Source organism: Narcine bancroftii, chromosome 11 (assembly GCF_036971445.1).
Source record: "Narcine bancroftii isolate sNarBan1 chromosome 11, sNarBan1.hap1, whole genome shotgun sequence".
Lineage (NCBI taxonomy): Eukaryota > Metazoa > Chordata > Chondrichthyes > Torpediniformes > Narcinidae > Narcine > Narcine bancroftii.
Window position 1 is genome coordinate 100,092,206 of NC_091479.1, and position 21,258 is coordinate 100,113,463.

Below are 21,258 nucleotides of genomic sequence, written 5' to 3' on the forward strand. Positions count from 1 at the left end.
CAGGGAATATAAAATCAGTCTGTTTGCGGATGATGTGATAGTGTACTTAACAGAACCAGAACTTTCAATAAAAGAACTATATAAGAAATTGAAGGAATATGGAGAAGTGTCGGGATACAAGATAAACGTAAATAAAAGTGAAGCAATGCCTATGAATAACGCGGATTTCTCAAAATTTAAGGAGGAATCCCCATTCAGATGGCAAACGCAGGCAATAAGATACCTAGGTGTGCAAATAAACAAAAATCTAGGCCAATTATATAAATTCAATTACAATCCACTAATGAAAAAATTACAGGACGATTTAGAGCATTGGAAAGAGCTACCACTAACACTGATAGGAAGGATAAACTGTATTAAAATGAACATTTTTCCAAGGATACTATACTTATTTCAGGCATTGCCAATACAACTGACAGAAAAATTCTTCAAAGAGTTAAAGAAAATAATAAGGAGATTTTTATGGAGAGGGGGGAAACCGAGGATAGCACTAGACAAATTAACAGAATGGTATAAACAAGGAGGCTTACAATTGCCAAACTTCAAAAATTATTATAGAGCCGCACAATTAAGGTACCTATCAGATTTTTATCAAACAAGGGAAAAACCAGACTGGACGAGACTAGAATTAGATAAAATAGGGGAAAAGATACCTGAACACATATTATATAAATGGGACGAAAAATTGGTACAACATAGAACTTCTCCAGTATTACACCATCTCCTCAATATATGGAAGAAGATTCATGTAGAAAGAAATAAAATAAATTACCAAATACCAAAACTAATATTGACGCAAAATAAGCTACTCCCTTTTACAATAGACAACCTTGCCTTTAGAAAATGGGAAAAAAAAGGGATTAAAAGAATAGAAAATTGTTTTTCAGGAAGTAGATTCTTATCCTTTGAACAAATGAGAGATAAGTACAATATAACGGGAGATACAGCGCTGGCATATTACCAACTGAGATCCTACTTGAAAGATAAATTAGGAAGCAACTTGAGTTTACCAGAGGGAAGTAACCTTGAATATGTGATTACAGATACAATGTTAATCAAAAGATTTATAAAAAATATGTATATTAAACTGCAAGAAAAGGAAAATGAGGAAACAAATGGTAAAACTAAACAAAAATGGGAACAAGATTTAAATATAAAGATAAAAAAGGAAACATGGGAGAAGTTATGCTCTGGAACGATGAGAAATACAATAAATACGAGGCTGCGTATGATACAATATAATTGGTTACACAGACTATACATTACACCGCAAAAGTTAAATAAATGGGACCCAACAGTATCTGATAGATGTTTTCGATGTAAAAAAGAAAGGGGAACAACAATTCATGCAATCTGGACATGTGAGAGAGTAGAAAAATTTTGGGATGATCTCAATCAGATATTAAATAAAATAACAGAAAACAATATACCAAAGAATCCAGAGATCTTTCTCCTAAGTAACATAAAAAATAAAGAATTTGGAATTGACTTGGAGGATGCACAAAAAAGATTTGTTAAGATAGCCCTAGCTGTAGCAAAAAAATGTATTATGTCAACCTGGAAATTGGAAGATAATTTGAAAATACAACAATGGTATATAGAAATGAATAAATGTATTCCATTAGAAAAAATAACATATAGTTTAAGAAATAATATTGAAATATTCGAACAAGTATGGGAGCCTTACATTAAATACAATAGCGAAAACCTACCGGGAACAAACATTACCTAAGTTGATGGAAGGAGAAGAGAAGAAAAGAATGGACTCAGTAGAATTTCTGGTGTATTTTTGTTGAATGACAACATTGTCTAACTGAATTAATGCAACCTAGATTGTATAACTAAAATGGATGAGAGGGGGGGGGATGGGGGGGTGGCTTGGGAGGAGGGAGGGGGGAGGGAGAAAAAGTCACTGTAAATGTGTGGAAAAGAAAAAGTGTATATCATGGCTATTGTGATTTATGGTGTGAAAAATAAAAAATTTAAAAAAAAAAAAAAAAAAAAAAAAAAAAAAAAAAAAGAGTTAAAGAAAATAATAAGGAGATTTTTATGGAGAGGGGGGAAACCGAGGATAGCACTAGATAAATTAACAGAATGGTATAAACAAGGAGGCTTACAATTGCCAAACTTCAAAAATTATTATAGAGCCGCACAATTAAGGTACCTATCAGATTTTTATCAAACAAGGGAAAAACCAGACTGGACGAGACTAGAATTAGATAAAATAGGGGAAAAGATACCTGAACACATATTATATAAATGGGACGAAAAATTGGTACAACATAGAACTTCTCCAGTATTACACCATCTCCTCAATATATGGAAGAAGATTCATGTAGAAAGAAATAAAATAAATTACCAAATACCAAAACTAATATTGACGCAAAATAAGCTACTCCCTTTTACAATAGACAACCTTGCCTTTAGAAAATGGGAAAAAAAAGGGATTAAAAGAATAGAAAATTGTTTTTCAGGAAGTAGATTCTTATCCTTTGAACAAATGAGAGATAAGTACAATATAACTGGAGATACAGCGCTGGCATATTACCAACTGAGATCCTACTTGAAAGATAAATTAGGAAGCAACTTGAGTTTACCAGAGGGAAGTAACCTTGAATATGTGATTACAGATACAATGTTAATCAAAAGATTTATAAAAAATATGTATATTAAACTGCAAGAAAAGGAAAATGAGGAAACAAATGGTAAAACTAAACAAAAATGGGAACAAGATTTAAATATAAAGATAAAAAAGGAAACATGGGAGAAGTTATGCTCTGGAACGATGAGAAATACAATAAATACGAGGCTGCGTATGATACAATATAATTGGTTACACAGACTATACATTACACCGCAAAAGTTAAATAAATGGGACCCAACAGTATCTGATAGATGTTTTCGATGTAAAAAAGAAAGGGGAACAACAATTCATGCAATCTGGACATGTGAGAGAGTAGAAAAATTTTGGGATGATCTCAATCAGATATTAAATAAAATAACAGAAAACAATATACCAAAGAATCCAGAGATCTTTCTCCTAAGTAACATAAAAAATAAAGAATTTGGAATTGACTTGGAAGATGCACAAAAAAGATTTGTCAAGATAGCCCTAGCCGTAGCAAAAAAATGTATTATGTCAACCTGGAAATTGGAAGATAATTTGAAAATACAACAATGGTATATAGAAATGAATAAATGTATTCCATTAGAAAAAATAACATATAGTTTAAGAAATAATATTGAAATATTCGAACAAGTATGGGAGCCTTACATTAAATACAATAGCGAAAACCTACCGGGAACAAACATTACCTAAATTGATGGAAGGAGAAGAAAAGAAAAGAATGGACTCAGTAGAATTTCTGGTGTATTTTTGTTGAATGACAACATTGTCTAACTGAATTAATGCAACCTAGATTGTATACCTAAAATGGATGAGAGGGGGGGGGGGTGGGGGGGTGGCTTGGGAGGAGGGAGGGGGGAGGGAGAAAAAGTCACTGTAAATGTGTGGAAAAGAAAAAGTGTATATCATGGCTATTGTGATTTATGGTGTGAAAAATAAAAAATTTAAAAAAAAAAGAGTAACTCAAATCCATTACAGCACCTGCAATGCTACTGCAAATCGACAAATTCTGTGAAATGTTCATGACTCTCGATTCTGATTCTGACCCATGGTGCAGAGGAGGGCAAAACCATTTTGGAAGAGAAATGCATTGCAAAGGTAAAACAGTTTGCCTTTTGTCGTCTAGTGTTTGGCTGTTACTGAGCCAATATTTGTCCTTAAATCCACATTATTGTCTGTGCTCCAGTAACCCCCAAATTCCCACAAAAAGCCTAACAAAAATCAATTCTGAATAGAACATCAACAACACGCCAGGAAAGAACATTCCAAAGACTGGGCAAGAAATTCCAGTTCGTCTTGGTCTTGAGTAGTTAGCACACGATCCCAAATCGAGCTCAACCTTGGAAAAACTTACATCTGACCTGAGCGTTCTAGTCAGGTCCACACTGTACTTTAGCCACGTCAGGGTGACATGCTCATCATATGTCCTTGGGCATTAAGTAATGTGGCACATCGCAATCTTTTCAGAAATGTCTCTAAATTTATTCATCATCTGATGGTTCCAGTACAACCCAACAAAATAACGTTATCCAGTCCATGGTGGAGAACAGTGCAAAACACGTACAGACCTAACACACATGCAAACCATACATATATACACACACAGCATCTGTACATAAAATAAATATTACTAATAAATAGTAGAGTGGTTTTAGCAGTCATTCAGCATTCTCACTGTCCGGTAGGACGCCTGTATCTCTTTCCCAACAGGAGTCGCTGGAAGATGCTGTGTGGGGGTCCTCAGAAATTTGTGAGGAGGAATGAGGGGGAAAAATGTACTCTGTCTTAAATGGATCAAGTTTTAATTTCCTATGGCTCAGAATAGTTCGCAATTGGAAGCATTCTCTACCTTTGTTGAGCTCTGTTGGTTCCAACGAGATCACCTATCGTACTTTAGGTCCTTTCAATCCTCCAGTGGTTCTCAACCAGTGGGCAACAGCGTGTTTCCATGTGGGTTTTGTCAAAATATTACACAAAATACTTTAAATAAGACAATGATGCGTTTCTTATAGAGCTGCCTTTGACTTGAAAATATTGCTCAGTCATTGCCATGTTAGGCCAGAAGCCAGGTGGGCCTTAGACTGAGAGAGGTTGAGAAACACAGCAAACCATCCACTCGTCACTGCAACATCGCCAAGGAATTAGGTTCTTCCCTGATCCAATTGAGGCTGGATAGATGGTCATTGCTTTTCCTCTCACCCCCACCCCATAAGGTAGACTTTTAGTCTCCATTATCTCTCTCTCGACACGACATGGGGAAAACATCAAACCGGCTGGGGCGAGTCCAGAGGACGATGACACATCCATCACCTCCACAGGCACCGAGAAGCCTGTAGAAGTGGTTCAAAAAGACATGTGGCAGGAACACATATCACTTCAAAAGTAACAAGAAGCACTGACCACAAGCAGACAAGCCAAGAGCAGCGAATGATCTACTTTGCAAGCTTACCTGTGGCTCATTGGCACCCAAAAGGAACAGAAGGCGATCTTATTGAAACAAGATTGATGGGGACTGTCGTGGCAGCTGCCACAGATAGGTCACCCCCGTCGACTAGAGGGTTCCAGAAGGGAACACTCATTTAAGGGGGACGACAAATAACTTTGTTCAAAGTTGTGAATCTTTGCAAATTCATTGTCACATGTGCCAAGGTACACTGGGAAAACCTATGTGGCATGCAATCCAGCTCGACAAACTATACCCAGTACAGCAGCAAATACTGCAAAGTATTAGATATGTATCAAGAAATCAGTTGGACAGAGGAAAGGCAACATTATTTTGCCAATGCACCATCCATTCAGGAGTTTGATAGCGTCCTTGCATCTGGCAGTGTGAGAGCATGTGAATCTTCTTCCAGTCAAGAGGAGGGTGTGGAGAGTGTGGCTGGGATGGAATGATTTTTTAAACTATAAAAAGTTTTTTTTAAAAACACATAAATGCTAGACAGAAGATCTGTCAGTCTCACAGCGACCATAGGCGGTAAAGATGGATTGCCAACAGTTCAGACCTGAAGCAAAAAGCAGGCAAGCATCTGAATTAAAGACTAGAGAGAAAGGGGGAAGGAGCCCAGTCAAAAGGTGTGATCAGAGAAAAGGTGAGAACTGATTTTGGTTCTAAAAGGAGGCAGGAAAAAGTTGGGGGTGGAGGAAGAAGAGACACACAGAGAGCTAGAGGGAAGAGGGGAGGTGGGGAGGGAAAGAAGTTTCTTAGACTTTCATTTTTCAACTCCACCCCCTCCCCCCCTCCCCCCCCACCCCGAGTCTTTACTATGAAGCGCACAAGGAGTCAATCGAGGGGAGTGGGAGGTTTGTGCGATGGTTTGAACTGTGTCCACAACATCCCAGCCTAGAGAATGGGAAGATTGAATGTCTGCTTTTGAGTACATTTAAGATTGACAGACATTCAAATTACAGGGAGTCAAGGAGAAGGAAGTGAGTGAGAAAGTAGCAAATGAATGAATGTTATCAGCCTGATCTTCCCAAAGGGAAGAGCATTACTCAGCTCCTGGCCACATCCCAACATAGTTCCAAAAGCAAGATTATAGTTGGATGATTTATTCCAGTAACTCCTTCACTAAGTCATCTGAAAACATTCAAGTTCCTCTCCACAGAATGGTTTCTGCCCAGTCATGGTGATTTCTAAATGGAGTTATTGCAACATTCAAATGAGGAAACTCCAACAATTAACTACTGTATTTAAGTATCAAAACTCGATATCTGAACAAAAGTATAGGCTAAAATTCTCTCCCAAAAAAAGGCTCAAAACAAGCTTTAGTTCTGCGTGACCCAAAAATACACTAGCAATTAATGGGCTTCTTTCTTTGGTCGTTTTCTTGATACTTTTCTATCCCCACCCAGGTGGATCATACTTAATTTCCCACATCTATTAGAACATAGAACAGCACAAGAATTCATCCCTTGAATCATGAATTTGCACTTTACATGATGCAATGTTAGAATAAATCTGCTGTTTGCACTTGACAGATATCCACTTCATATTACTGTATTTTTTTACAAGTCTTAAATGCCACCATCATATCTGCTTCCACCACTAGTCTTAAATTATATTTTAAAATTTTGACATACAGCACTGTAACAGGCCCTTCTAGCGCACAAGCACATGCCACCCAAATTTCCAATTAATCTGACCCCCCTCCCTCCATTCCTTTTGAAATGCGGGAGGCAACCAGAGCATCTGGAGGAAATCCATGCAGACTCGGGGAGAACGCATAAACTCCTTAAAGAGAGTGCTAGATTCGAACCCAGGTCGCTGGCGCTGCAATAGTGCCGCACTAATCATGCCACCCTGCTCCAGGCACCTACATTGTGCAAAAGGTTGTCCCCACATTTCTCTTTAAACTTCCTCCCCATTGTAAACATAAACATTCCTGTCCATTCCATCAGTGCCTCCCAAATTTATAAACTTCTATCAGGTCTCCCTTCAGTTTTGTCACACCAGGTAAAACAACGCAAGTTCATCCAGCCCCTCCCCATAGCTCATACACTCTAACCCAGGCAACATCCTGGTTAATCTCTTCTGTATCCTTTCCAAGGTTCCCACGTCCTTCCTGTCGTGATCCAACCACATGCATATCTAGAAACATAGAAAAATAGGTGCAGGAGGAGGCCATTTGGCCTTTCAAGCCTAAATCCCCCATTCAATATGATAATGGCTGATCAGTACCCAGTTCCTGCCTTCTCCCCATACCCCTTAATCCCCTTAGCCACAACAGCCAAATCTAACCTACTCTTAAATATTGAAAAGGAACCGGCCTCAACTAATTCCTGTGGCAAAGAATTCCACAGATCTACCACCCTCTGGGAGAAGAAATTTTTCCTCATCTCAGTCCTAAGAAACTTTCCCCTTATCCTTAAACTGTGCTCGCCTGATTCTGGTTTGTCCCAAAGGCACATGTTCACTACCAGATGAAAAGAGGTCATCTTCCATCTCCTTTACAAATATTCCTAAATATTCCTGTGAATAGATGAAAGATTATAGTAGTAACCATTCTCCCATCACCAGTACTCATTTGTCCAGCAAGTCCTTTGATGCATCTGCATCGCCATTCTTCATAACAGGAAGCTCTGTATTCTATCTGTGCTGGTCAACAAGTTCCAAACCCTGGGCTCCTGCACCTCACTCTGCAACTGAATCCTTGATGTCCTCATCAGAAGACAACAGTCAGTACGAATTGGAAATGACAACTCCTCCTCACTGACAGTCAACACAGGTGCACCCCAAGGATGCGGGCTTAGCCCACTGCTCTACTCATTATACACCCATGACTGTGTGGCCAGGCACAATTCCAATGCCCTCTACAAGTTTGCCGATGACACCACAGACTTTGGCAGAATCACAAACGGCCATGGGGAGCTCGTTTGAGTGGTGTCACAACGACAACTTTGGACTTAATGTTAGCAAAACCAAGGAGATAATTGTGAGCTTCTGGAGGAAGTCAGGAGAACATGAAGAAGTCCTCATCGAGGGCTCAGCGGTAGGTAGAGAGGGTCAAGAACATCAAACACCAGAGTGTCAACATCTCCAAGGATCTGTCCTGGAGCTTCCGTGCCAATGCAATGTTGAAGAAGGCTCGCCAACTGCTATACTTTGCGAGAAGTTTGAGGAGATTCGGTACGTCACCCAAGACTCTCGAAAATTTCTACGGGTGTACTGTGGAGGGCATTCTGGCTGGTTGCATCACTATCTTGTATGGAGGTGCCAACTCACAGGACAGGAGAAAACTCCAGAGGGCTGTAAACTCAGCCTGCAACTTCACAGGCACCAGACTTCACTCCATAGGCAGCGTCTAAAGAAAACAGGCCTCTCTCCTCAAAGCCCCCCACCACCCAGGCCATGCCCTCCTCACTGCTCCCATCGGGGAAAAGGACCAGGAGCCTGAAGACGAGCCCCCAGCGGCCCAAGGACAGCTTCTTTCCCGCTGCCGTCAGTTTCCTGACTGAACCACAGAAGCTGCCTGACTTGGACCTATTTTTATTTATTTTGAAAGGTGGCTTCAACCAATGTTTGCCCGGTGCTAGAGTGCAGCGAAACCACGGGCACGGTCCAGACAATAAAGTCGGAGTCTGTGGCTGCACATTCACCCCCCCCCCTCCCAAACTGGGCAACCCCACAGCCTCTCCTTGTAGACCCCCACCCCATTTCCACCTGAATATCTTTCACTGAGAATGTTTCCATTCGCTGTAAACCCAATGTTTAAGCCAGGGAAGGGCTTCTCCAATACACTGGCTCATCCGCTTCAAGTTTTAAACGAACGGGCTGGCAGCCGCACAGAAAGAGGCTGGCTGCCCCCGTCCCAAGTTTCAGGCTGGCTCGTGTGTCAACGCAGCTGGCAGGTAGGTTCCAAAAGGAGAACAACAAGCCAGGGCAAAGGAGCCTCTGGTTCTCCCCCCCACCCAACCCCCCACTCCCTCCCCTCTTCCTCCCTCTCCCCCCCTCCCTCTCCTCCCCTTCTCCTCCTCTCCCCCTTCTCCTCCTCCTCTCCCTCTTCCTCTCCTCCCCCTCCCTCTCCCTCTCCCTCTCCTCCCTCTCCCTCCCTCTCTCCCCCTTCTCTTCCTCCTCTCCCTCTTCCTCTCCTCCCCCTCCCTCTCCTCCCTCTCCCCCTCCCTCTCCTCCCCTTCTCCTCCTCTCCCCCTTTCCTCTCCTTCTCTTCTCCCTCTTCCTCTCCTCCCTCCCCCCCCCCCCCCCCCGAGCTGCGCTGTCTCGCCCTGCCTGCACTTTCTCCACCCCACTCTCCTTCCAAAGCCCCCGCGCTGGAAAGAGTCTGGTCCCACACTCCTGCTCGCGTCCCGCCCCTGCCCCGGTTACCTGGGCTCAGCCCGTGGACTTGCTCGCCGAAGAGCGCACGGCTCAGCCGTCTACCGCGTCTGAGCGCAGAGCAACCGGCACCGAGCTGTGCAGACCGGCGACTGCAGCATGGCCCAGCCCCGCAAAAGGAGGGACCCACTAGCTGCGTCACGTCGCTGCAACCACCCACCGACAATGAACGTCGCCCTGGCCGAGGTCCAGACACCGTGTCGCTGCATTCAGCTCCAGGGAGATCAAAGTATGTGCAGGATCATTCGCATCGAATGAATCACACAGCAGATTCTCACCCAAATGATCCATGTGACCTTCTTCCCCCAAAAAGTCCTCCTTAATCTCAAGTAGGTTCCTGACTCAGCTCTCAGTTGCACTGTGGAGCAGTTGATAATACTTTATGGTCAAGCACAATGTATAATCGAGATCCTTGCTTGCTCCCAGCCCAACTATTGTAAATTGGAGGAGGTCTCCCCCACATCAGAGAGACCAGTCGCAGACTGCGAGATCCTTCGTTGGGCACCTCGGCTCTGTCCGCCGCAATGGCACGGATCTCCCAGGGGCCACCCATTCCGATTCCCCGTCCCATTCCCTTGCTGCCACCTGCAAATTGGAGGAACAACACCTCATCTTGCATCTGGGTACCCTCCAACCAGATGGCATTAACTTCAACTTCTCCGGTTTCTGTTAGCCCCACCATCCCTCTCTCTCTCTTCCCCTTTTGCTCTCTCTCCTTTCCCTCAGCTCAGCTTCCACACACCCCTCTCCCCCACTCCTCACTTTCTCTCCTGTCCTCCTATCCATGTCCAATGTATCTTCGCTCTGCCCATTCTTCCCTTGAATCTGCCTGCTTTTTACTCTGACTGAGGAAGGGCTCAGGCCCGAATGGTCGGCTATATCTCTTTACCTCCCATGGATGCTGCAGACCTGCTGAGTTCCTCCAGCATTTCTGCATTTTTTCCTATGATCAAGGTATGGCGCAGTTAGCACAATGCTGTTAAGGCGCCAATGATCAGGACCAGGGGTTCGAATCCCGCCACTCTCTCTACAGAGCTTGTATATTCTCGCTACGTCTGCATGGGTTTTCCCTCGGAGCTCTGCTTTCCTCCCACTATTCAAAATGTACTGGGGATCGTAGGTCAATTGGGTGGCCTGTGTTACTGGGCTGTATGTCTAAATTTTGATAAATATTTTTTAAAATCTACAGCATCTGCAGACTTTCATGTTTCACCCACAGCTGAATAGTAGCCAGCATTTCCCTTGGAGGCATTTCTTTACTGAGACATTGATGTTGAATGGTCACAGCCCCTTCTCTTGCCACCCCCCCACCGCCACCACTCTGTGTATGGAGTCTAAAACTAGGTTTAAGGCAAGGGGGAACAATTTAAAGGGGACCTTTTTCACACAGAGGGTGGTGGGCATTTGGAACAAGCCATCAGAGGAAGTGGGAGGGGATATACAGTCACAGTTAAGTGACGTTTATTTGGACACATAGATGGATTGGACAAATTTAGAGGGATATGGACCAAATTACTTAAAAGAATCAGCAATCAAAATTCTTTTGACACCATGCGAAGAGATACATTAGAACATTTAGTTACAACTGGAAAGCCGGAAGGAAAGCGAAACAGAGGCAGACAGGGATTGAAAATGATAGATGGATTAACGTCGTGGTTAGAAACAGGGGCGGCAACAACTACAATTCAGAGGGTCAGAGACCACGATGGATGGAGAGACATGATCGCCCACGCCGAACGGCAAGGCACCTGAAGAGAAGAGGTGGGCCAAATGCAGGCAAATGAAATTTAATTTAGGTGGACAATTTGGTGGGCATGGACGAGTTGCGCCAAAGGTCCGAAACAACACAGTTGGAATTCTCTTCTTTCTTGAAGAAGACAACAGTGACACTGTCTCAGGTTTTTCCAAGAACAGGAGGAGGAGCTTATGCAGTGATAACTGTAGTTCTTGCCCGCAAGAGTTGGAACTGCAGCACGGATAGGGCAGGTTTAGTGGGATGTGGGGCGAACGCAAGCAAGAGGCTGATCCGGATGCCTGGAGGTCACCGCTGGACCGGACAGGGGGTCGTAAAGATACGGAGGTTACAGGAACACAGGAGACAGTGGCATCAGAAGAGGTGGCAGGATTCACAGACACTCGGTGTCTCTGAAGGGATTCTCTTTTGCTTGCCTCTCATCTTGATAGGGTTATGGATTTGGCACCTCTTTGTGTGCATAAACAGGGCAAACAAAGGTCAAATATTTTTGTGTACATAACAATAAATTTAATCTTGAATCCGGAGACAACAGTCCACAAAAAATGGAGCCCCCGGGGAAGACCCACGCAGGCAGAAGTAGAGCAGATACACTCCTTACAGTGAGTGGCAGATTTGATCCCAGGTTGCTGGCGCTGTAATAGTGTTGCGCTAAATGTGCCACCCCACTTTGAATCCTCCTAAATAATACTATAGTACCTGCTTCCATCACAACCCACAGCAGCCCTTTCCACGTGCCCACCACTCTCTGTGTAAAATATTTGTCTCCCTTAAAAGCGTGTTCTCTAGTGTGTGAATCTTCTGCCATATCTTGTGTGTCTCAATTAAATTGATGGCCTAACTTTCACTGAAGAGAATCCTTCATCTTGTAGCGGTTAGTGGAAGTCCGCACAGCGACTGGGACCGGGGTTTGAATCCCACGCTGTCTGTAAGCTAATCGCTACAAGATGAAGGATTCTCTTCAGTGAAAGTTAGGCCATCAATTTAATTGAGACACACAAGATATGGCAGAAGATTCACACACTAGAGAACACGCTTTTAAGGGAGACAAATATTTTACACAGAGAGTGGTGGGCACGTGGAAAGGGCTGCTGTGGGTTGTGATGGAAGCAGGTACTATAGTATTATTTAGGAGGATTCAAAGTGGAGTCCACGCTGCTGAAGACCCAGCTGTGCTGGGTGGGTCACGTCTCCAGAATGGAGGACCATCGCCTTCCCAAGATCATGTTATATGGCGAGCTCTCCACTGGCCACCGTGACAGAGGTGCACCAAAGAAAAGGTATAAGGACTGCCTAAAGAAATCTCTTGGTGCCTGCCACATTGACCACCGCCAGTGGGCTGATCTCGCCTCCAACCGTGCATCTTGGCGCCTCACAGTTCGGCGGGCAGCAACCTCCTTTGAAGAAGACCGCAGAGCCCACCTCACTGACAAAAGGCAAAGGAGGAAAAACCCAACACCCAACCCTATCCAATCAATTTTCCCCTGCAACCGCTGCAACCGTGTCTGCCTGTCCCGCATCGGACTTGTCAGCCACAAACAAGCCTGAAGCTGACGTGGACATTTACCCCCTCCATAAATCTTCGTCCGCGAAGCCAAGCCAAAGAAAGAAAGTGGGGTGGCACGGTTAGCGCAACACTATTACAGCGCCAGCAACCTGGGATCAAATCTGCCACTCACTGTAAGGAGTGTGCCTGCTCTCCTTCTGCCTGCATGGGTCTTCCCCGGGGGCTCCACTTTTCTCCCCACCTTTGAAACAGAGGATGGAGGTTAATTGGTGTATTTGGGTGGCATGGACTCATAGACCAGAAGGGACTGTCACCGTGCTATATGTCTACTGTTTTTTATAATTTTTTTTATTTAATACTTCACTGTAAACCATGTTAATAATGCTGCATGTCTAATTGAAATTTTTAAATTTAAATAGCATACAAAAGGGATGAGGCAGATCTTTAGTTTGACTTGCACATCAAGGATCGGCACAGACACATGGGTTGAGGAGACTGTTTCTGTGTTGTACGGTTCTTTGTTCTCTAGAAATGGAAGTTGACCTGAAGAAAACTGAGGTCCTCCATCAGCCAGCTCCCCACCATGACTACCAGCCCCCCCACATCTCCATCGGGCACACAAAACTCAAAACGGTCAACCAGTTTACCTATCTCGGCTGCACCATGGAAGTTATTACGTTGTTTTATAATGCACACAACAAACTTCGAGATGAAGCAGGTTTTCAACAGGTTTGGTCTTTTGTAAAATCATTTACTCTGTTTTGTTAAATATCCAAATTGTAGTAGCTAGAATGAGCTCCTCAGGGCAAAGGTGTCAGTAACAACCCCCCTCGAGAATGAGACTGAAAGCATCATAATGACTGTGCAAAAATTTACAGCGCATTCCTGCAGCAAGCAGCTAGTATTACCACTGTCTGACACAGAGGCACTTCACTCTGACACATTTCCCAAGCAGATGCAATCTAATTTTTTTTTAAATCTAGTGTTTTATTTCTCACTTTGGACCAATAGGTTCAGCATTGCCAAAGATCAGGAAGGGTGCGGTTGAGTGCTGTCAGAATGACGACTGGTTTGGTGGACAGGAATAAAGATGAATGCCTGAAGGTTCATGTCTGGGACTGTAGGGGAGACCGGCAGTGCAAGCTTCTCAGTCATGCCTTTCTTTGATTCCTTCACCAGAGCATGAACCACTCAGTGGAACTTTGGTGATGGAGTATGGTGGTATAAAGTTATCAGACCAAATTTAAATTTAGACATACTGCAAGGTAACAGGTCCTTCTGGCCCATGAGCTCAATTACACCCAATTTCCCCACAACCCCCATACATTTTTGAATACTATTTATTGTCATGTAATCAAACAGAAATGTAATTTAACACAAAATTGCCTGCAGCCTATCGTAAGGAAGATAAAGATTCGCCATAATCATTTCCCGATGCCCTCAGTCAGAGAGAAACAAAAGAGAGTTCCCTTAGAAACACTGGGTCCGTGGATTTGCCTCCAGCGCTCCCACAGCCTCTGCAGCCACACCGACCAATGGCAACCTGAGCCCAGATCAGATCCAAATCTGGATCACTTTTGGAAGGATACTTTGAACAGAGGTCCATTGAAACCAGTCAAAGAGACATGCAGCAGGGGAAAAAGCCCTTCAGAATACCATAAGACCATAGGATGTAGGGGCAGAAATAGGCCATTCAGCCCATCAAGTCCGCTCCATGAGCTGATCCATTCTCACACTCAGCCCCACTCTACATACATACCAGATGTATCCACGCGTCCATTCTTAACGTGAGAGACCCCTCTCTCTGTCCATCGCTGCAGAGCTGCTACTGCCATCTTTTGTTGAACAGTGGGTGTGGACACCATCCCAAATCCCGTGTGGTTTTTCATAGAAGAGAAAGGACATTTCTGCCTTCAGCATCTTTTTCCTTCTTTTCAAATTTATTCATTTTTAGAAATACACCAGAGTTACAGATCCTTCTGGCCCATGAGCCCATGCCACCCAAATACACCCATGTGACCAATTGACCTACCAATCCTGTACATCTTTGGAAAGTGGGAGGAAACCGGAGCACCAAGAGGAAACCCACCCAGATATGGAGAGAACATACAAACTTCTTACAGACAAGGTCAGATTGAAATCAGGGTCGCTGGTGCGGTGATAATGCTGTGCTTACTACTACATCAACTGTGCGGCCCCACGCTAGACTGTTTTAATGTGGATCAGGGAGAAAACAGCACCTCTACTTCTGACAAAGTACGTTGTAATCTTCTGCACAACACAAGAGTTCAAATAGAGTTCACACTAGTCCTTTCGTTCATTCTTGAATCCAGAGATGCCGGACCGCAGGCTTCTGGACTTCTGCCCAAAGGAGCAGCGAGAAGAGGTTGTGACTGTGGTGACGGGGGTCCTTTATGATGCTAGCTGCCTTCTTGAGGCAGCTCCTCCCACAGACATCTTCAGTGGATGAACAGTTGGCACCTCTGATGGGGCTGGCTAGATTTGCCACTTTCTCTAGACCTCCACATCTCTCGCCACTTGAGCTTCCAAAGCACGCCATGATGCATCCCAAAATGTGCAGTCGGTGCTGGAGGAACTCAAACGGTCGCGCAGCATAGGAGCTAAAGATATATGACCAATGTTTCGGGCCTGAGCCCTTCTTCAAGGTATGAGCAAAAAGCAGGCAGGCACCTGAATTAAAGGCTGGGAGGGGGAGGAGAATGGAATGGACGAAGGAGTTAATGGGGATACGATAAGAAGGAAGATGGGAATTGATTTGGCTCTGAGAAAGGAGACAGAAGGAAAAGGGAAGAGAGAGAGAGAGAAAGAACTGGAGGGAAGGAGCAGGGGGGGAGGTTTAATGGAAAATGGGAAGTTGATGAAAATACCATCTGGTTGGTTCAAGATTCAATTTATTATCATAGTAATAAAACAGTGTAATATTACATGAACTTCCCTCTTATTCTGCTGCAAGGCAGACAGATTCATCACCGGCAGGAATTGCCTCCTACAGTCAGAGAGAGAGAAGAGCAAAAGAGAGACCCCAAAGTCACCGTAGATTCACCTCCAGAACTTCCACAGCCACACAGAGTCCAGTCCAAACCATTGGCGACTGAGCTGCAGATCCGAACCTCTGACACGGTCAGGAACCCTTCGGCGCCCTTGGCACCTCCTCACATCCCGGTTCCGATACCTGGCACCTCTCCGGCCAGCTCGAGCCAGTCTCCAGCAGTCCGCAGCCTGGCATGAGTCTCCCGACAGCAGTCTCCAGCAGCCTACAGCTTCCGTGGGTTCCTCCCCTCAAGACGCCAGCAGCCCCACCACTTGCACTGGTCCCTCAGCCGCAGAGCCCCCACTCACTGGTCTGCCGCTGTGGTCACCGACCCCGCAGGTCGTCTCCTCTGCTTCCCCTTCTCAGACGGGGTGTGATCGCTCCATCCTCTGGTGTCTTGGTCCAGTTCTCTGCTGCCGATTCAGAGGCACCGCCATCTTTGGAGCAGACCCTGCGGTCATGGGATTTCAAATAAAACCACTGTCAGCTCCCTTAGCGGGTCGTTCCAAGCCCGTGCAGAGCTGACAGCAGCTGACTGGGCGTCTGGACCCCGCAGGAGTGCTGCATCTCCACTCCCCCACTCGCCACTTGTCCGCCATCTTACTTCTCAAGATGGGCAGGGCAAGGTGCACAGGCCAACAGGCTGGAGGTCATAGGTTGGTATAGATGGGAGGGCAGGAGAACACAGGGAGAAGTTAGTTCTCTGAATGGAGAGGTAAGGGGCTGGGGAGTTGGAAGAATACAGAGCTGCAGAGAGAGGGATAGGGGAGAGAGAAAGAGACAGAGTGGATGTTAATGCCATCCGGTTGGAGGGTGCCCAGACAGAAGATAAGGCGTTGTTCCTCCAATTTGTGGGTGGCCTCAGTTTGGCAGAGCATGAGACCATGGACAGGTATGTCAGCCAGGAAATGGGATGGCCAGTATGTTTTCTTCTCTCTGCATTGATTCTGCTCCTTTCATATGTAATCTCCCCAGCTCTCTAAACTCTGGAAAAAGTGATAATATTTTCCCCAAGATAGTGGAACATAGCAAATCATACTGCAATACAGAAATGGGCTGGAGGAACTCAGCAGGTCATGTAGCATCTCTTGGAAGCAACGGGATATATCCAGTGTTTCAGGCCTGAGCCCTTCTTCAAGATCTGAGCAAAAGGTGGGGGGAGGAGGGGAGAGAGGAAGAGGGAGGGGGAGGTGCACAGACCAACAGGCAGGAGGTGATAGATGGATGTAGATGGGAGGCCAGGAGAACATGGGGAGAAGGTAGCTCAATGAATTGGGGAATGAGAGGAATACAGAGCTGCAGACAGAGGGATAGGGAAGGGAGAGGAGGGAGGGCCTGATGTTAATGCTGAGTAGTTGGAGGGATGGAATGTTAGGGGTTATTCCTCCAATTTGTGGGTAGCTCGGTTTGGCAGTGTATGAGACCATGGGCAGATGTTATGTGGGAATAGGGTGCAGCATTGAAATGGTTGGTTATTGCAGCGAACAGGATGAAGGTGCTCAGGAAACGATCTTCCAGTCTGACCTATTATCCTCCACAATTTCCACCAGCTGACCTGGGCACCCCCCCCCCCCCAACCCCCTCTGGTCTCCTGTCCTCCCCCAACCTTTTTATTCAGATGCCTGTCTGGTTTTTACTCACACCTTGCCAAAGGACTCAGGCCCCAAATGTTGGTTCTATCCCTTTAGTTCCCACTGACGCTGTGTGACCTGCTGAGTTTCTCCAGCACCTTTGTACACTGCACAACAATCACAGTGTCTTCAGGCTTTCCTGCTGAGAAGATCATTCTATTCTTCCAACTGATTAGCTGTTTTCAACAGATAACATTGTCCCAGCTCGTTTGGAGCTATTAAGTTTCTGAGAATTTAATAAAAACTTTGAGTGAAACACTAAAGTCTGCTGACGCTGAGATCGTATTTCAATTCCCCGCCCTATTCCCTGGCTGACATGTCTGTCCATGGTGTCAAGCAGTGCCAGACTGAGAGCACCCGTAAACTGGGGGAACAACACCTCATCTTCCATCTGGGCAGATGGCATTTACACCGACTTCTTCGGTTTCCGTTAGCACCTCCCCCACACCATTCCCTATACCTCCTTTTCTCTAACTCTGCTCCTCTCTCTCTTTCTCCTTCCCTGTTTCCTTTCTCCTCATTCACAAAGCCATCTCCTCATCCCCCAATTAATTCTCACCTTTCCTCTCTCCCTGTCTCTCTCTCTCTCTCTCCCCCCTTTCCCCCAGCTCTGCATTCACAGAGGCACCCCTCCCCTAATCAATTCTCACCTTTCCTCTCCTGTCTTCCAACCCTTTCTTCCCTTCTCCCCAGCCTTTTAATTCAAATGCCTGCCTGCTTTTTATTCACACTTCGAGGTAGCGCTCAGGACCGAATCACCAGTTATATATCTTTACCTCCAAAGGACGCTGTGAGACCTGTTAAGTTCCTCCAGCATTTCTCTGTTTTTTTTCTTAAAAATTTCAACAACTTTTTTCAAGTGTTTTTAACATAACGTTTCTGCTCTGTTGCCAATTCATATATTTGCAATATCTCAAGATATCAGCAATTTAAATCCCTAATATCATGTAAGAGTGAGTGTTCATGTTGATTTTTCCTCTAGTTCTGTAATCACACATAGCAGCCACTTATACACCACCTTGCGACACATCATGGTCAAGACAGGTTGAAGTATTTGTGCAAAGAATATGCTGGTGGGGGAGGGAACTCAGCAGCTCATGCAGAATCCAGGAGAAGAAATGATCAGTTAACATTTCAGGTCAGAACCCTTTCTATTTGCCCAAGATTCCAGCATCTGCAGTACATTGTTTTGTTTCTCATATAGTTATCCAGGAGAATGGAACTTGTGTCCTAAACCAGGACTACACAGCCCTCCTGGGGGCCACACAGCCCAATTGAGAGCGAATACTGTGGGTTGCAAATTGTACTTTTGCAATTGCAATTGCACGAGATCGTAAGGCACTCCAGCGGGTGGTGAAAACTGCCCAAAGGATTGGTGAAATGCAATTGCCTACCATCGAATCTATCTTTAGGGGACGATGTTTGGGCAGGGAGGGAAATATTACCAAAGACGCAACACACGCTCACCCTGAACTATTCACTCTGGTACCATTGGGCAGACGTGACAGGAGCCTTCAGTCGCCCACCACTTGGCTAAAAAGAGGGGTTTTTTAATGAAGTCAAATCACGGCACTGAGTGGTGCTGCACTTGTATTTCATAGTCAGTAAATTTTAACAATTCATTTTGCAGTAGTGCGCCTGGTTTATTGTTTGTGACTCTATTTTAAATTCCGGAAGATGCTGAATGTGTGTTTCTTTGGCTGGTCGACCAGCACAATTGACAATAAAACACATAATTAACAGCAGCACATTTAAGGATGATAATCATAAAATACGCCCCTTTTAAAGATTTTTTTATGCAGTTGGTCAGAGGGAAGTACAGAAGAAAGTAACTAAACGCGACTAATTCACAGGGAAAGCCCATAAACTTTGAGCAGAATTTAAAGGGGGCCATAGCTGAAAAAAGGGTGAGAATGGCTGTCCTAAATGCCTAGTGAGTGTACTGAGCAGACAGCAAAAATAAACCTCCCTCAATCACTAATCATCCTGCACATTAAAGATTTGTTTGTAAATGTGCATGATGTGTGTTTATCACTGCAATTCCAAAGAAAGCAATTTTTCAATTTCAGATTTACTGCCAGAGAACATACATGACATCACAGACAATCCCGTGGGCCAGGCAGAATTACCATTTATTGGTAGTGCAAAAAAAAAACGGACTCAAAAGTACACGTGTAAACATATAAAGAAAATGTAAACAAACTGTGCAATACAGAGAGAAAAAAACCAATAAAGTGCAAATGTAAGAGTCTTTAAATGAGTCCCTGATTGAGTTTGTTGTTGAGGAGTCTGATGGTGGAGGGGGAGCAGCTGTTCCTGAACCTGGTGGTGTGAGTCTTGTGGCATCGATACTTCTTCCCTGGTGGCAGCAGCGAGAATAGAGCATGTGCTTGATTGTTGATGCTCTCTGATGGCAGAATTCCCTGCAGATGTTCTCGATGGTGGGGAGGGTTTTGCCTGTGATGTCCTGGACTGCGTCCACTACCTTTTGCAGGGCTTTACATTCACGGGTATTGGTGTCCCCCATACCAGACTGTGATGCAGCCAGTCATTACACTTTCCACCCTACATCTGTAGAAATTTGTCAAGTTTTACGTTGTCATACCAAACCTCTGCAAACTCTTGAAGAAGTAGAGGTGCTTTCTTCACGATGCCATTAATGTGTTGGGTCCAGGAAAGATCCTCTGAGATAGTGACTCCCAAGAACTTAAATTTGCTCACCCTCTCCACTTCTGATTCCCCCAGTGGTCACTGGATCATACACCTCTGGTTTTCTCTTCCTAAAGTTGACAATCAGCTCCCCAGGTATGGTTTTGCTATCAATTGGGTTCATTTAATTATTTATCAGAATAATTAAATAGATGATTGTTCCAAATTTTAAAGTAACAAGAAAAATTATAATTTTAACTCCTGATAGGACCAGGGAATTGAGTCTGTAAGTGAATTCACCGCATGGACCTTAGTGAAGAATATCTGTCGCAGAGATGCAGCTCCATGCTGAGCCCTGGGTCAGGAATGTTAGTCTGGGGGATGCAGGCCCATGATGAGACATTCAATGGCCTCCTTCCACACTCAAAGGTTATGATTCTGTGAATTTAATCTTGACTTTATCCAACATTACCTTTCTGTTGTAGGTAGAGTGGGCAGATGTCCAAAAGCTGGGAGTCAGAGAGGAAAGGAGGGAGGAAGGGGCAGGGAGAGGAGTACAGGTTAAAAGATGGGAGGATAGAAGAGGAAAAAAAAGCTGAGAAGTGATGGGAGAGGAAGCTCTCTGAACGGAGAATCATAGAACTTTAGAACATTACAGCACGGAAACAGGCCCTTCGTCTCTTCTTGTCTGAGCTGAGCTATTATTCTGCCTCATCCCACTGACCTGCACTCAGTCCATATCCCTCCGTACTCCTCCATGTATCTGTCCACTTCAGCTGGCAGCTTGTTCCACTCCCCCACCACTCCCTGTGCGAAAAGTTCCCACTAACGTTCCCCCTGAACTTTTCCCTTTCCACCTTTGACCCATTTCCTCTGGTATCTCACCTCAGTTGAAATAGCCTACTTACATTTATTCTATCTATACCTGCATAATTTTGTATACCTCTATCAAATCTGAGATGTACATTATTACAAAATAAAATGCCTAAGTTGAATGTTCATAAATCAAGAATGAAATGGGAACTTGATCTAAACAGGAAGATATTTGTGTAAAGGATAGTATGACTAAGGTTATAAATGTAAGGTTAGATTAGTACAATATAATTTTCTACATCAATTGTATTTAACCCCTCAGAATTTAAAGAAATGTGAATGAATTTCTTCGGATTTTTGTTTTAGATGTAGACAAGAAATAGGTACTTTCTTTC

The 21,258-nt window shown here is 44.5% G+C and overlaps 1 protein-coding gene across 3 annotated transcripts in view; it reads right to left on the reverse strand.

The window, feature by feature from the left end:
- The window catches only part of LOC138746212 (thioredoxin reductase 1, cytoplasmic-like), a 73,156-nt gene that overhangs the window by 50,447 nt on the left and 1,451 nt on the right, over positions 1 to 21,258 (reverse strand). Inside the window, exon 2 of one of the 3 annotated variants that reach the window (XM_069904250.1) lies at positions 14,478 to 14,553. The gene's annotated coding sequence lies outside the window, so the exon portion shown is untranslated. Of the gene's footprint in view, positions 1 to 9,449; positions 9,582 to 9,618; positions 9,642 to 14,477; positions 14,554 to 21,258 lie in introns of those variants that run through there. The other 2 variants (XM_069904252.1, XM_069904249.1) reach the window with 2 other exon arrangements.